A 17,817-nucleotide genomic window follows, 5' to 3' on the forward strand; every position below is an offset into this window, starting at 1 on the left:
TAGTGTAGTGAATGGTGAACAGAAGTTACATTAATAAAGTGAACAATTAAAAACAATTTCATTTATCAGTTCTACACTACCATTGACTAATGTGTGAAGGTGGGAGATAGTACTAACAATGCACAACAAACTAGTTCCTAAGTGTCTCCCTGTGATGCATAAAACCTGGTATATCACTCCTGAAATGGTAGCACTAACATTGCGTAACAACAGTGCAGTGTGGATGAAGGTATATGTGTGTACACAGCATCATGCCTGTGTCCAGCTGTGATGGGGTGTCCACCCCACACAAGGCCTAAAGGGTTAAGGTGGACAGGTGGGTCAATTAACCACCAATACTGCACCTGGGGGAAAGAGCCAGAGAGTGGGGGACTAACCAAGGGATAGCAGTGGTTTGAGAATTGGCCTGCCAAATCCAGCATTGTGAGTTCAATCTTTGAGGGGGCCATTTAGGGTTCTGGGGAAAAAATCTGTCTGGGGACTGGTTCTGCTTTGAGCAGGAGGTTGGACTAGACGACCTCCTGAGGTCCCTTCCAACCCTGATATTCTGTGAATTAGGGACAAGGCTCAGCTGGACAGGAATAGGAGGGGTCTGTTAAAGCCCAGTAGCAGTGAACAGCACAGTGTGAGACTGCAGCAATTGTTCTCAGGGGGAGAGAGAGGGCAAGGTGGGAAGCAGTCTAGGGGTATGCTAGTAAGGTTCAGGATTGTGCAGACCTTGACTGCTTGTTGTAAGGTCCCTGGACTGGGTTCCCTTGCCAGCCCCTGGGGAAGTGGCACCCTTAAGGGGCAGTGAATGAGAAGACTGCCTGAAACATTGGTCCTGAGAGATGGAGAAAGCATTGCCCCCACCCCCAAAAGGGGAAACTACAGTGAAGCCATGAAGAGGGAGCAGTGGAGTCCCAGGGAGAGTGACTGAGTGCAATTGGAGAAAGGAGTGTTGACCTGGCAGAGCTAATCCCCAGACACAGTCAGGAGTGACTAATGCACTCCAGTACACTACCACAACGTGTGTGTGTGGGGAGCATGCCTGAGCAGGTACGTGGTCTGGTAACTGTGTTCATGGGTGCCAGTGCAGACGTAGCTGCAGATTGTCTATTATAAGTCTGTCTGGGGTAGTGGGTGTAGCCGGTCGGGAACTGGAAGGGTTTCTCAACACTTTTTTTTTCCCTGTTGAAATGTCATCCCCCCGCCATGGTTGTGGTCAGTGGGTCCCCTCCCTTCCCCCCTCAAGTCTATGAGAGCCGCCTCGCTCCCACCCACCCTCGGCGGCCGCTGGGTGTCGCTGCTGCAGAAAGCAATGGGGGGAGGGGGGGGCAGTTACCTGCGGAGGGAATCTGAGCAAGAGCTCGCAGGAACTTCACGCCGTCCCGAGGGAGCTGCGAGGAGCAAGCGGAGAGGTCCCCGAGGAGGGCGGGGGACGAAGCAGGAAACCCCCAGTGCACGGCCTGGCCGCACTGGACTCGCAGGCGGGGCTAGCGCGCCGCCTGCTCCCGGGAGCCAGAGGAGAAGGTAGGAGTTGTTTTTTTTGCGTGCGCCCCCCACCCCCATTTACTAGCTAAGAGTGACTCTCCCTGCGGGGGGGCCCTTTCCCCAGCAGGGGCTGGGCTGAGAGACCGCGTGTGGTGGCACTGCTAGCTCGGCAGGTGTCTACATGACCCCTCTGCTAACGGAGCTGGATTGCAGCCTGATCCCCCCTGCCCGAGCGCCTTTCACGGGACTTGGTCCTCGCTTGTAAACAAGTGGAGGGCGTGGGGCGCTGGGCGTTAATGCAGCAGCGGCTCGGCCCTTCCCTCCAGGGCTACTTTTCCCTCAGCACAACCCGGAGAGCGAGGAGCCGCTGGACTGGCTCCGTCGCCTCCCTGGGAGAGCAGCCGAGCCGCGTCCCTTCCTTGGGGAAAGCGGGAGTTAGTTTCCGTGTCGTGGGGAGAACCCGGTCTCGACTCCCCCGGGGGCGAAGTTCCGCAGTGGGGACTCGAGCCCCGCTCCCAGTGGCTAGTCTCTAGTAGGAGTTGGATTTGAGTTAGGAGGACTGCAGGATGGGGCCCCAGCTGGCTACACTCTCCTTCCTCTGAGACAGCGGCGATGGGAGGTGCTCTTTGTAAACAGGCAGTCAGGACAGAAAGGTGTTTCTTCATGGTAGCTGGACACGGATCTACATTCTCCAGCCCCGCGGGAAGATAGTTGGGTGATCTCTCCCCCAACTCCTTTCTCTGGCACGGTGTCTCTGATAAATACTCTGTGCTCTAGATGTAGTATTTGTTACTACACCATGTTTTATCAGCGCCACTCATTATGAAAGCCCTTATTTGCCTCAGTCATAGCGGTGTTTGGTTTGGGATGTGATTTAGGCTGCCTGGAGGCATGGAACAAAATCAAAGGTTGATATGAATTGTGAGGGAGGTTTTCCTACTGAATGTTGTAAGTAAGTGTCTGGATGGGAGTGAGCTTGGAGCCAGTTGATGCTTAATATTATAAAATTATTTATGTTATGCCAGGGATATGACAGAGTGAGGCTTTACTATCTGCAATGTTTAAATAGTAGCATAATTTTGGATGCATTTCCTTACTGAGTCCTGATCCTGCAACTGGATCTCTGAAGGTGAGTGACCATGATGCCTGTGCAAAGTCCTCATGAAATCATTGCAGCTCCGCAGAGATAGAGGGTCTGGTTGCAGGATCAGGGCTTAAGTAGCTTTAATGTCAGTATTTCAAGCTCTTATAGTGGTCTCTATCCAGAAATGGAAATCTGGCCCAAAGTCATCCATCCTTTTCTTGACATCTAATAAAAACTGCTCCCATAGATTTAACACCTTATGATTACAGTATGTTCAGCTATAACTGAATATATGCAGTTTCCATCAATGGATGATCTGGAGTGCCATTGTCTTGCACCATTCATTTTATTGCCAACAGTAACATAGTAAACATTTAGCATACTGTGATTTAGTGCAGATATCAGAGCAGGAAGCATTGGCTGAGTTCTGTCTTAAAGAGTATCTGTATTTCAAGTTATTTGTGAATGGATTATTTAGATTTATATAAAATGGCTTATAATCATTCACAGACAACACTTGACAAGTGCATGTAGGTTGGTGCTGAATTTGCTTCCTTCTGAAGGAAAGTGATGGTGGGGGGCAGATGATAAGAAGCAATTTTCAATAAGTATCTTGCAGAAAGGAAGATTAGTGTGTTTCACTCCAGTTACCTGTAAAGCTATTCAGATGTTGACAAATGTACATATTGGTCTTTAATAGGTAGAAGCCCCTTAAATTTATTTAAATTCATCTTCAAATAGAGAAGAATTTGCCAATGGCTGTGATATATTCCACAGAAGAGCAGACTTAACACATACACGAGGGTGGTCTGTTTTAGACCCCGATCCTAAGAAGGTTGCATCTGGGTGGAGTGCCATTTACTTTGCTTGTGGCTATTAGAGACTAATAAATTTATTTGGGCATAAGCTTTTGTGGGCTATAACCCACTTCATCAGCTGCATGGAGTGAAAAATACAGTGGGCAGGTATAAATATACAGCACATGAAAAGATGGGAGTTGTCTTACTGGGGGGAATTGACAAGGTGAATTCAATCAGGGTGGATGTGGCCCATTCCCAACAGTTGACAGGAAGATGTGAGTTTCAACAGAGGGAAAATTATTTTTTGCAGTGACCCAGCCACTCCCAGTCTGTATTCAGGCCTAATTTGATGGTGTCAAGTTTACAAATTAATTCCAGCTCTGCTGTTTCTCACTGAAGTCTGAGATTAATGCTTTAAACCATTTGAAATTTGGGATTCAAATTTATTTTTTGGCTGTTCCTAATCTTGCTGTTCTCTGTGATGATCTGCACTGGACACCCAGAACTGTAAGCCACTGTTACCCCTCTGCTTTAGCAAATGTGAGTTTTACTGGAGTTTAGACTCTGTGCCAGCTCCCTTCCTCTTTGCCTCACTCACAACTTCAAGACTCTGCCCATGTTATTTCCCAAAACATGTTGTTCATTTTTTTCTGATTTTTAGCCTACTTTTGTAGTATTCAAATATATATAAATAACTTGTTTTATTAGGAAAATACAGTACATTGCATGAGATATGTATTATGATGATACATTTGTTTGTGTGTATATGCAAAGCAGCCTGTTGAAGTAAGGCTCTTGTGACAAAGTTCCTCCTCTACCTGGGTGGGTCCTGCGCTTATTGGAGGATTTGCTCACCTCAGTAATCTTCCCTTCTGATGGAACCCACAGTCTGGGTCAACTCCTCCTGTGTCTGATCAGGAGTTGGGAGGTTTCAGGGAGGAACCTGGGCCCACCTTCTACTCCAGGTTCCAGCCCAGGGCCCCATGGATCACAGCTGTCTATAGTACCTCCTGTAATAGCTGCATGAGAGCTACAACTCCGTGGGCTACTTCCCCATGGCCTCCTCCAAACACCTTCTTTATCCTCACCACAGGACCTTCCTCCTGGTGTCTGATAATGCTTGTCCTCCTCAATCCTCCAGCAGCACACCCTCTCAGCTCCTCTCTCACACACACCTCACTGACTAACTGAGAGGCTTCTAACTAGTTCTAGCTAGCCCTTGATTGGCTTCAGGTGTCCCAATCAATGTAGCTATCTCCACTGCCTTCTAGAAGGATCTTAATTGGCCCCAAGTGTCTTGATTAACCTGGAGCAACTTCCATTTGGTTACCATGGTACCAAAGATTTGTTTAGCCTGGGGCTAACATACCTGTTCCTCATTACTTTACTGTAGCCATCTGGCCTTGCCCCATCACACTATGTATTAGTCTAGAAGATACTCGCCCTAAACTAACAGGCATGCACACTAGCTCTGAAGTGCATGTGCATCTGAACATATTGATGAATCTCATGCCCACCACATACAGATATCAGGCGGTTAGCAGATAATGATTTAAAGATTTGACACACTAAAATGAGAAGAAAATGAAAAGCTGTATCAGAATACATTTCAGAACACAAGACGTATTTGAAAGGTTTTTAAAAAAAAAAAACAGGAAAAAAGGATGAAGTTGAGTGTATGCGTTGCAAATGATGTCCCAATTATTAAATATAAATATTTATAGGCTAATAGTTCTAAGTCTACAACTGTAAACTGTTAGTCAAATGAAAAGTTTTATTTGGGGCTTAGAGAGAGATTGTTTTCTTAAAGTCAGAGGTAGCATTGTGTTTGGAGTTCTGTTTTAGTTCTGCAGCAAACCACACTGAACGGAATTAAAAGCATTAATCTTTTCCCCTTTCTTCCTGTCCTGTCCTGAGTACTCTTTTCTCCTTTCTTCCTGTCCACCGAAATAAACCCCAATATTTACCCATAAAATATTAATATTTTTGCACTGATTTTCACCTGTTTTTTGAGGTAAACACTGATAAATCCTTGGAAAAATAAAATAAAAACTGAAAATGAAGGGCCCTAAACATGTTTTGAAGGACCATTCAAGGTAAACTACGTATGCTAAACAGTCTCTTCCATCTTCTGTTTAGCTGTGACGCTACATTTCTCAGACCTGAAGAAGATCTATGTTTAAGCTTGTCTCTCACCAGCAGAAGTTGGTCCGATAGAATACATTATCTCACCCATCTTGCCTAAAAACCTGGCACTGACACTGCTACAACAACACTGCAGAAGACTAATTATGGTTGTTCTAAAAACAAACAAAACTTTACTAGATACTTCTCTGTATATGATATTGTCTTAGGTCCTTCAGACTTTACACAGGCAACACTGAAGGTCTGAACCTACTGTGCCTAATTCAAAGTTAGGCCACGTCTACACTAGCAAATTTACAGTGGCACACCTGTACCAGTGCAGCTGTGCTGCTCTAAGATCACTTGTGTAGCTGCTCTATGCCAATGGGAGAGAGCTCTCCCATCCACGACATAAAACCACCTAAATGAGTGGCAGTAGCGATGTTAGGGAGAGAAGCTCTCCCGCTGACAGCACTATGAACATGAGCACTTATGTTGATGTAACTTTTATGTTGCTTGGGGGTGGAATATTCACATCCCGAGTGATGTAAGTGTTGCTGATATAGGTTGGTGTGTGGACATAACCTAACTCAGTAAAACAGAAACAATAATGTTTATCGACTTTGTAAGGATGTTGTGACACTTAATTGAACAACTTTGAAATACTTGAATGCAAAATAAGTGAGTGCTAAATTTTTATTTATTTCTATTCTATTCAAATCTTCAATTCCTTATTTTTCCATCAACAGTGAGGACTTCAGATGAACTTCCAGAGAGCCTATAGCTATATCTTTCCTTAGAGGTATATCAGATTAACATCTAACCAGAGGCAATACTTTATTTAAAACCACAGATGAGATGCCTTATTTCACTTGTGGAATGAGCCTAGTGATATTTCCTTTTTAAGGATAAATGGGTTGTAATTTCTCTGGGCAAATAAAAATGGAAATAAGTAATTTTAGTTCTCTATATTTACGGAAGGGGAAGGAGAAGGCATATGTGTGGCTTGTCCAAAATCATCCAGCTCTGAAGAGAAGAAATATAATTGCAGCTGGAAGAGAGTGGGCAGTAAGAAAGTAGGTGTATGCTGCAGACTAACTGTGCACTATGTGCACCAAAGAACATTCTCCACAGGATTCAAGTCCTTCTTTCTTCAGGGCTTCAGTTTTATTTTTTCTAAATAACACAAGTTCAATATATCAAACATGTCACTGGCATCAGCTGGGAGGAAGCTGATTAAGCACAGGTGTGAGCCAACTCTCCTTAAAGGAGATAAAAGTATACATGTTCTCTGGCTCCAAGAGTTATTTGAAGACATTTTACAACCAAGTCCAAGATAGTGTGGATTTGTTCATACAAGATATACTGTGTAAGCTGCGTGTAGAACTATTTGAATAATTACAAAAAATGTATATCATACTCAGCTGCCTGGGGTTAGCTACTGAACACTTCCACTGCTTTGGTGCCAAGGTGGAATAAATAAAACAGGACTGACATGCATAGGTTATATGTGAAGCTAATTTACGTTGCACTCCAGAATTTGCTGGAATTCACATGGAATTAAAATTAGTTTTTGTGCCTCTCTTGTGTTTGGCTCCAGTGAAACTCAAGCTAAAACTTAAAGCCAAGGATGAGTCATGACATGAGATGGAGGAGAAACTCTGAAACAACTGCATTTATTGCTGAAATCTGTTTAATTCTTCAAAATGTTCTTAATCTTCAGAATCTGTTTGGAGCTGATACAGAACAGAACTCTAAGTCTTTGTTTTCACTTCTTTAGTGTTTAAAGGCTTAATAAAATAAGGAGTGGCTGAGACAGAAATGAATAATAGTGAAAGCCCTTGACGTCTAAGATGGTTTGCACATTGTAGCAAAATACTTAGTTGAAGTTTGGTTTGCCTCCCTAAAATTAATACTTTTTCAGTCACCAAGTTAAATTAAAAATAAAACATGTTAAAGCAACTAATGACTTTGACATTTTCTACAGGAATTAAATCTGGATATTTTATTGGGATTAGGCCAAGCTATCTTGATGTTATTATGAAAAGAAATACTTTACTTTCTGCCTGTTGAAATCCGTATCATTCCTTATATGAGCCAGTTGCTATCGATTTTGCAATAATTAAAGAATGACTTAGAACTTTTATTCAAGTTCATATGTAATGCATTTAGTAACTGGAACTTTAGGTACTATGCAGTGAAAATACGCATGAGCAGGAATTTTGGCTCTAGCTTCATAATTTTGTGTAATATAGTTTTAAAAAAAAGTGTTATCCATATAAAATTGATATTCTCTAATTATTGGTGCCCAGCACAGTTGGATAAAAAGAATACAAATACAGATTAACTTTTTGTCTTAAACTAATGAACCTCTGCTTAGAAAATGTTATTTTTCCTGAAAGTGTTTTTATAGTTCTTCAAACCGGTTCTAATTATGGTGATACCCAGAGACAAATTCTGTTCCCAACTCTGTCACTGACTTACTATTGCCCTTGCACAAGTTACTTCAACCATCTGGGTTTTGTGAATTGTGAAAGTGTTATTGTTACCATCTTTTTTGATGGTTGCTGAATTGCAACATGGTGGATTTAGTTCATAAACATTTGAAGTTAGAGATTAATGCTTGAAACCATTTGAAATGTGGGACTTTTTATTATTTATTTGCTGTTCCTAATAATAAAACTATTCTCATCTTGCTGTTCTCTGTGATGATCTGCATTGGACACTCAGAACTCTAAGCCACTGTTACCCCTCTGCTTTAGCAAATGTGAGTTTTACTGGAGATTAGACTCTGTGCCAGCTCCCTTCCTCTTTGCCTCACTCATAACTTCTTCAAGAGTCTGCCCATGTTTGTTACCTGCAAGGCAAGGTAATCCGTGAACCCCAGTTCCTGAGTTCCCCAGAGGTGTTGCTGTCTCCCTAGTGTCCAGTCACTCATGGGACACTCACAGAAATTAAGTGCCTGCCTCCAGGAAGACACAGCACACACCAGCCTGTCAGTTAACTGAAGCTCACACTTGGTCAATATAACACTGAGGTGCTTTATAGTAAAACTAAGAATAAGTTTTTATTAACAAAGAACAGGGATTTAAGTGATACTAAAAGAGAAAAAGAGACAGGTTTGTTTATATACAAAAATGCTTTCTAGTGCCTAAAACTTAATTATAGCAAGTTTATAGTTTTATAACTTAAAGCCATTTGTCACTTACAGCAAGTTATCAGCAGTTCCTGCCCTTCAGGCTGACGGGGCCATCCTTCCTATACTCAGAGGGGGCTGTTCCCTTTGTCCCTTTGTGTAACTAGGAGTGTCCTTTTCCTCCCCTTCATATTTTCCCACGTCCATTATCTTGTCTCAAGAGCCAGGAAGACTTCCCAAGAGCGCAGACTTGGACACCTGCTATGCTCACTAAATTGTTTCCTCTGTTGCTTCTTAGCTTGATTGTTTTGTTTACCTTATATGTAATTGTACTTCAGTTGTCCTCAACTTGTAATCAAGCCAGTCAGACAGGTAAATCTACATTCCTTGGTCTAGGGATGACTGCATTTATGCACTGTCTCCAAGGTGTATTTTAAGAACATATTTCCAGTACATATACCTAATTCTTTATACATAACCCATACATATATCACACAATGATTTTTTGGGATTAGCATGTCACCACTTTACATATGGTACCTCACATGACACCCTTTAGGTACATACTATGACAATGTGGGATAGCGAGTGCATCCAAGTTATTGTATAGTGGACCCTCTGCCAGTTGACACTGGGGAGCTCTTAGGGGCATAATCTCTCACTTAATCACTGTAACAAACTCTTTTCTAGCTTCCTCCTTTTCTTTTCTTGTCCCCTCCAGTCTGTCTAGTTATTGCATCCAAAACAACTACATTAAGAGAACATTAAGGTTGCAAAGTGAAGCACTCAAAGGTAAAGATTTGCCAGAATTAAGCTTGTAGGACCACTGCCTCATTTGTTGCAGAAGTTGAAAGGGGTAGAGTGACTGGGGCAGTGATTTGCAGGAAGAGAGAGGATGCTCTCGTAGTTAAGGCATAGAATGGTGCTTTGTAGAAGTGGATTGTATCCCTTCCACTGAGTCCCCCTGGGATGCTAGTCAAGTTAATTAAACCAAACTTTTCATATGTGGCCACTAACTTATGATGATGGAGACCTTCTGGGGCTCCATACTAATCCCATCAGGCAAGATGATATAACTCAGGAAGTTGGTGGTGTGGTCAAACTCATACTTTTCAGGTTTTGCACATAAGCCATTTGCCCTGAGGCACTCCAGTACCTGTTGGATGTGTGGTTGTCCAGTGCTGGGTTCTTGGAGAAGCTGAGAATATCATCCAAGTAGATTACAACAAACTGGCCTAGAATGTCCTTAAAAATGTCATTCACAAAGTGTTAGAATGTAGCCAGGGCAATGGAAAGGTCAAAGGTATTCATAGTGGCTGTACTGAGTGTGGAACATTGTTTTACCTCCTGGCTGTGAACCAGATTGTATGCTTCTCACAGGTTGAGCTTAATGAAAAATTTAGCTGAGCTGACCTGTTCCAGAAGTTCATTAATCAGCAGGAGAGGGACTTGGTTTTAATGGTAATGTTATTCAAGGTCTGATCAGGAGAGCCGAGGGTGACCAGACAGCAAGTGTGAAAAATCGGGACAGAGGGTGGAGGGTAATATATATAAGCCTATATAAGAAAAAGACCTATAAATTGGCACTGTCCCTCTAAAATCGGGACAGCTGGTCACCCTAGGAGAGCCTGACTGAAATAGCCTTGCATGGTAAACAATCTTAATGTGCTTTCTTAATGGAAATGTTGAATAGGGACATACCTGTAAACTGTGCACAATACATTACAATAACTGGATTAGTTAACAGGATAAAAATAAAATCTAAGATCTCATTTGATTACTGATTCTAACATATGTAGGGATGTAAAACAAAAGTAACACAATGGAATTATTTATTATTATTTTCTTTTTTAACCTGCTGTCCTCCCCCATCAGGCCTATAGCCAACCAAGCAGAAATGAGACAGTTGGAAGCAAAGCAAAGAAAAGGAGAACCTAGAAGTCCCTTTCCTTTCTCCATACTTCCTCTGCCCAATGTCCCATCTATGTATTATGAAATCTACTATTTTGGTGGGAACTGGTGATAAAGCAGTACTGTACCAATACAGGTAAAACATAGTTCAGTCTTCTGTGATTGATAGGTCAAAACCAGAATGTTCCTGAATCATGTTACAGTTGAAAAGGTCCGAAGCCGAGACACAGTCCAGGTATATGATTTAATCTTCTTTATACCACATCACCAAACTGTATTTTAGCCATATTGGAATACTGTTGTGTTGCAACACCATTCTAGATGTTTACAGTGTAGATGAGCTCTCTTCTTGATCTGGTTCCTTCCAATAGTAGAGGTAAAGGGTCAAGGCAGAGGTCCCCAACCTTTTTGGCTGGTGGGCGCCAGCCGAAGGACTACTGCGGCGGTGGAGCACCCGCCGAAATGCCGCCCAATTTCGGCGGCATTTCGGTGGGGACGCCTCTCGATGATGTCGCTTGCAGTTGACAAATGACGTCATCGAGAGGTGTCGCTGCCGAAATTCGGGGTGACGCCTCTCGATGACATCGCTTGTCGGTGACAAGCGTTGTCATCGAGAGGCGTCCGTGCCAAAACGCTGCTGCGGCATTTCGGCAGGTGCTCTCCTGGGGGTCAGGATGCGGGCACATTAAGATGCCCCTGTGGGCGCCATGGCGCCCGTGGGCACCACGTTGGGGTCCCTGGATCAAGGAATGCTGAAGTCTCAGGGCATTTATGTGTTAGCCGCAGCACAGGTGCTCATGACCAGTTGTAACACTCCTTCCTCGTGTAGTGTGACTGGGACTACATGGAGATACGTTAGGGTGCAATGGTCCTGGAGCATGAACTGCATATCTTAAAATTGTCTGCTCTATGCAGTGTTTACAGTCAGCGTTGCTGACTTTACAAGAACTGTGATAATGTGGCCTGCATATCAGAGCAACTTTCCTCCAGATTCTTCTTTTTCCCATATGTATGTGGCAAAGCATCATGTTATAGCAGACTTGATCAGCAAATTTGATACAGATTCATCCTGTGCTCTGGAGGGGACCCCAATCCCCAACGTTGGGGGTTTCAGGGTAATGACAGTCTATGGAGCCCGTGGCAGCTTGGATTCTGTTGGAGCCAAGGTATCTTCAAGGGTTGATAAAGGAGGTGGAGGAGTTGGGTGGTAATGTGAAGCACGGGGACCAACACAGATACCCCTTGCCTTTGGCATATCCCTCAGAACTGCAGGTGTTGGGTGCTGAATTTCTTGCCACTTCCACAACCCTCTCCTTCCACAATGGAAGAATTAGAAGGAAAATTCATGAGTATAAATTTGCTGAGTTTCCACTTCCATATGTGTCTTAGTATGGGGCCCTGTGTATGTTACTATTCGGACATATTCTCAAACCAGGACTGACCCTGGAGGTTTTTCGCCTTTCTCAGCAGCATGGGGCACGGGTCACTTGCTGGAGGATTCTCTGCAGCTTGAGGTCTTTAAACCACATTTTGAGGACTTCAATAACTCAGACATAGGTTAGGGGTTTGTTATTGAAGTGGATGGGTGAGATTCTGTGGCCTGCATTATGCAGGAGGTCAGACTAGATGATCATAATGTCCTGTCTGACCTTAAAGTCTATGAGTTTATGAGACATGAGATTACTCCTTTTTTGGGGATATCAGTTTGGAAAAGAATCTCAGTTTCTGAGGAAAAAGTTTAGCCATTATCTCCTAAAATGACTTGCCCATTAGTGATGATGTTTTATTTATGCTGAGTTCCTGTTGGCACCGCAGATTTTCATTCTACTTGATTAGGTGTCATATTGCAGCATAGCAGATGGCATGCTTTTGTAGATTCACATTAGTAACAGAAGTTACGTCCAACAGTATTTTCTTTGGGTCTCTGTAACATTACCTGCAGGTAATTCCTATGCAACACTCATTATAACTCATTTGAAGTAAGATTTGACCTTTTGTAACATCTACCTAACTTTTCGTTTGTTTGTTTGTACAGCTGGCAGGATTGTCACATGATACATGCAGAGCACATGGTGTTTAAGGTGTATCTAACTTAGGCATTTATAGTGTGCCTATCAGAGTCCTATCTAGGCCCTGTCACTATGAGAGATTGTAACATTGTTTACAATGGACCAAGGGGAAAAAAAACTAAAACAAAATTTACAATTCAGTGAATGTTCCCCCTTTTCCAATGTCTAAAGGCACCAGGTTGAATTAAGGAAGTAGACAAGAGTATATACAGTACTCACACACAGATTGAAAGAAATATGGTGAATTTCTCACTCTTAATTGTGAATCTGCTAGCTTTTACATACAATAGTCAGATAATTGCTTAAGATCAGAAGCAAGATGTGTGCCATTCGTGTTAAAATTAGTTTTCTGGCACACTCAATTTTGTTTTAATTTTTTTTATAATGTTTTTCTGTGAAATAAAATAAAATTAAAACGGCATCATACTGGGGTTTTACTGTCCCATTACAAATTAAATTTGCCATCTTTTCATAAATTTTGGGTAGTTCAGATTTCCAATCCAAAGCTCTTAAGTTTGCTATTTGTCTGTCTGAGGAGTATATCCAACATTATCAGAAGAATAGACTAGATGATTTAATCGTTTTTTTCCATCTCTCAATTTTTATGATTTTTATATCAACGGCTGTCTCTTGTAGTAAGTCTGACATGCATGTACGTGGTCAAGAAATCATAAGTTTATATGGAGTGATCCAGTATAAATGATGGCTGATGGCTTTTTATCCATCACCTTTTGCTTTTGAATATGTTGTATATCACAATTAATCATTCTGAAATGTATTCAAGTGCCTGTATCTGAAGGTTCTGAATGCTTAATGTGAGGGTATTTTGTGTGTGTGTGTGTTGTTATGTTTTTGTTTTTTGAACTAAGCAGAGTTCCATTAGGCAAAATTATGTGTGAGCTTCACTGACGTGCAGTCCTAGAAAACCGCAAATACCAGGTCTACAGATGGCCACTCTTAATGGGGGAAAGATTGGTTTAATAAATAGTGTCAAAAAGATAAAAGGAACGGGGGAATTTATGGTAGTTTCTCATCAGAGAGTCATAGAGCTATTTGCAGGAGGGCAACTCAGTTAAATTGATTTTTGCATGTGTAGAAACTGAGCTTTCAAAAAAGTTGTTGGTCCTAGGGTAAGACCATGTATGTTTTGTCCCAGCATGATCTCTTAAAGGTGAACTACAAAACCAAGATGAAAAATGAATTCAGCACTGACTTATGCTCTCAATGCTCCCTAAGCTGGGGGAGTTCTACAGAAAAGGAAGTTTTAAAAGTTAAAACTTAATTTTCATCACTTCAAAATCTTCTGGTACTAAGACCTCCATGTGGCAAATCAGGCTATACTAGAGAATTAGTGTGGAGGAGAAATAATATTTTAGGAATTAAAATTAAAAATGCTGAATGCCCTCTGTGTCCTGCTGAGTGCTGAGGGAAGTGGTTAGAACATGGAACTTGCAGCCGAGATTTGGTTTGTACTCCAGGCTGTACTCCAGACTTTCTTTGTGACCAGTCACAAGGCAAGTCACTTAATCTCTCTCCAATTTTCTCATCTGTTGGGGATAATAATACCAACTTGTATAAAGAACGTTGAGATCTCTGGAGTGCCATGTAAGGACAAAGTGTAATTATTTAGCACAAAAATCTGTGCTTGAGTTTTCATTTAGGCTTTGCAGTTTACATTTAAAACTGATTATTTGTTGTTGTTTTTTAAACTCCCTGAAACTAGGTTTTTCCAAAGTAAGCCTCCTAAGACCTTTAATTGTTCACTGCAATGCAGAAACAGTCAGGTTCTTTTAACAATTTAATGATACATTGTTCCTTTATAGTTGGGCTAAGGATATTTAAAATGTTTGTTGAGAGGTCAAAAGACAGGTCAGTAATATCACAAAGTGTCTTGTGTGTGGTTAGGAACCTCCCATAATGCCTGGCGTCCAAGGCATTTGTAAGGTACAGAGTTTGAAAAGACTGTTGCAAATGATTTAAGCTTCACTAATTCCATTTGAAAGATACAAGAGGAACACAATGTGGGGCAGATCAATGCAACTTAAGGCCTTTAGTAGATATAATTCTTCAAAACTTTTTCTGTTAGCAAGATTATTCACCCATGCATCAAGATTGTCTTCTGAAATAAGTGCATCGCCTATACTGTGGAACCTCGATTCTGGGCTCATTAGGGCATACTTTCAGAATCAGCAAATGTTACCTATATAATGTAATCATTCTAGTACATCTTGATGAAGCAAAAATATTGTAATGAACTAAATTCCTTGGACAGTGTTGCATATACCATCCCACCCCAGCCCCAAACTTTCCCAAACCCAGACAACAAAACAGAAATTTGCATTTATGCAGATCTAGCTCATGTGTCAGTATGTGTCTTCATAGAACCTAAGGGGCATTTTGAATGTAAAAATGCATTAAAATAGCTGGCTTAATTTATGAAGAAAAGAAAAAAATAATTATGGTGGTATCTGACTGTAAAAATATTTTTATTCTACTTCAGGATAGTATGTTTAATTTTTTAAGTGCATGTGCATGCACACAAATTATATAATTAGATCTTGCTTGAGTTACATGTATATAGACTTTTGCAAATGTGCAGATGAGTGCACTATAAATGCATATATGTAGAGAGAGAGAGAAATGCACCAGCAGAGATTTTAATTCCAAATTTTAGAGGAAGTAAAAAAATGTCGAGGACTTTGGTATATGGCACTCCTTGCAATCTTGTCTTTAATTGTTCTGTGAGAACTAAAATTGTAAATCAGTTTATTTTAGCTGTTCTGCCTACTTTGCTAAAAGTAGAGATTTTTGCATAACCCACTATGTTTAGGTGGTTTAATAGGTTTCACAACAGTAGGCTGAACAAGGCATGTGCATTTCTGCCCAGACCTCAAATCTATTGAAAACTGCTTTGGGAAAACCATTATATGTAATGGATTTTAAGTATTTTTGAGAAGTATGAAGAGTCTGCTCACTTGAGAACATAACTGTTATGCAATCCCACGAATGTATGAACAGCTATGTCAATAAGCCCTCTTGCCTAGTCTAGGGAAGGTTGGTTAAATGCAGGTGAAATGAGCCCAAGATGTAGGCTGAAATTAACTGAGCTTTATTTGAGCCCTGCAGGAAAGGGAGTTGGATAAAACTTGAAGAGTTAAAGAAAAACAGTGTGAAATGCATGGTCTCTCATTCACTCACTTAATTTATGCCTGTCAACCAGGGCCAGTGCAACAATTTAGGCGAACTAGACGGTCTCCTAGGGTGCTGGGATTTGGGGGCGCCATTTTCTTTGGCAGCAACCACAGCGGCCGGATCTTCGGCCGCCCCTGTCGCCGCCAGCATTTAGGCAGAGGGAACTGGGGCAGGGGAGCACGGGGAGGCCTGCCTGCAGCAAGTAAGCGGGGGAGTGGCACCAGGAGAACTCCCTGCCCCAGCTCACCCCTGCCCTGCCTCCTCCCCAGCATGCCAGGCTGTTTCACTTCTCCCATCTCCCAGGCTTGCGTCACTTAAGCTGACTGGCGCCGCAAGCCTGGGAGGCGGGAGAAGTGAAGCAGCGAGGGTGTGCTCGGGGTGCTCGTGCACAGAGCAGGGGTGAGCTGGGGCGGGGTGGGTGTCTCAGGGTGGAGGGTGGGGAGCTGCCCTGGGGGAGGGGGTACCTCAGGGCAGATAGGGGGAGCTACCGTGGAGGGGGGGTGCCTCAGGGCGGGGGCGCGGAAGGGGGTGGTGCAAGGTGGAAGTTTCGCCTAGGGCGCAAAACATCCTTGCACCGGCCCTGCTGTCAACTGCTGGAAGAGGAGACTTGAAGAGATCACTACAGGTAGAAATAGCAGCAACACCTGTAGCTGAGGTTGCCTAACGCTTTTCATTGTAAGCTTCTGTTTTCGGTTGTTTATAGCTTTGCCAAACTTTAATAATTTGGGCTGAAATTTCCCATATTTGCTTTCTGCCTCTGGCTAATTTTTTTTGAAAGTTTTAACCAAAAGTGGCTCAGCTGTCTCAGAGAATGTGGGTTGGTGAACATAGGTAGTTTGGTTAATGTTAAAAGTTTCCTGTATAGTTTATTTGAAGGACTTTAGTATCTTGGAGCAGAAACTTGAAATTTGGCAAAGGGATACTGCAGGGGTCAGAGTAGCGTCTTTAGCTGCCCCACAAAAATCCCCTTAGATTTGGCCAAGGTATCTTTCTTATGATCTCCATTTGCACATGCCTCTTAGAGGTGCCCCAATGGTATGTAATTGTCCCAGGTCACTGGGTGAGAGCTTGAGCCGATTTTGCATTGTGTTATTGAAATGGAACCCCTAGATACTGAACCCAGCCCTTGTTGTTGCCAACTCAGACAGGCAGAAGGGTTACACAGTTATCCACTTCTCTTTAAAATTCAGCCGTTGTATTTGACCTGGTAGAAACATCTTGTTCCTTTTGGCTCTATGGCCCCAGTCCTAAGCCTACTGAAATCAGTGGGAGTTTTTCCATCGACCTCAATGGGCTTTTGATCAGGCTTGTCTTAAAAAGTACAGTTCTGAATGATGATAGCTTGAGGTTTCTGGGAGACAAGAAAGATACATATTCCCATGGCTTTCAGAAGTACAGGGTTTTTTATTTTTGTTTTTTAAATCAACATACAGTCCTGGAAAAGAGGACAGACCTCCTCAAGGAGATTATTTTCCTAAGGAAATTGAGAGAAGTTTTTTAGGTCCCATTCAGAGGTTAAAGTAAGCCGGTTCGCCCCAGTACAGCGTACTGGCAAGAGCCGATGTGCCGTACTGGGGCGGCCCGGCTTTCCCAGGTGGCAATTTAAAGGGCCGGGGCTCCCAGCAGCAACTTGAGCCCCAGGCCCTTTAAATTGCTGCCAGAGCCCTGTTGCTGGAGCTCTGGAGTAGTGGCAGGGCTCTAGGGGTTATATAAAGGCCTGGGGCTCCTGCTGCCTCTATGCCCTGGGCCCTTTAAATAGTCGCTGGAGCCCCGCCACCATTACCCCAGGGCTCCAGGGGCTATTTAAAGGGCTGGGGCGGTAGAAGCAGGGGAGTCATGGGCCCTTTAAATAGCCCCTGGAGCCCTGCAACCAGAGCCCTGGGGTAGCAGCGGCAGCCGGGAGCTCCAGCAGCAGTTTAAAGGACCCGGGATGGTAATGGCGGCCGAGCCCAGGGCCCTTTAAACTGCTGCAGGAGCCCCTGGCTGCTGCTGCTACCCCAGTGGGGGAGGGGGAGGGCGCTTACCAGT

General features: G+C 42.9%; 1 protein-coding gene and 1 long non-coding RNA gene across 4 annotated transcripts in view; both read left to right on the forward strand.

The window, feature by feature from the left end:
• Window positions 1–17,817, forward strand: part of LOC142046567 (uncharacterized) — a 1,033,250-nt gene that overhangs the window by 59,932 nt on the left and 955,501 nt on the right. The gene's annotated exons all lie outside the window — the stretch shown is intronic.
• Window positions 1,335–17,817, forward strand: part of ANKRD6 (ankyrin repeat domain 6) — a 168,976-nt gene continuing 152,493 nt past the window's right edge. For all 3 annotated transcript variants that reach the window (XM_075063837.1, XM_075063839.1, XM_075063838.1), the window contains exon 1: window positions 1,335–1,512. The gene's annotated coding sequence lies outside the window, so the exon portion shown is untranslated. The remainder of the gene's footprint in view (window positions 1,513–17,817) is intronic.

Source organism: Chelonoidis abingdonii, chromosome 3, assembly GCF_003597395.2.
Source record: "Chelonoidis abingdonii isolate Lonesome George chromosome 3, CheloAbing_2.0, whole genome shotgun sequence".
Lineage (NCBI taxonomy): Eukaryota > Metazoa > Chordata > Testudines > Testudinidae > Chelonoidis > Chelonoidis abingdonii.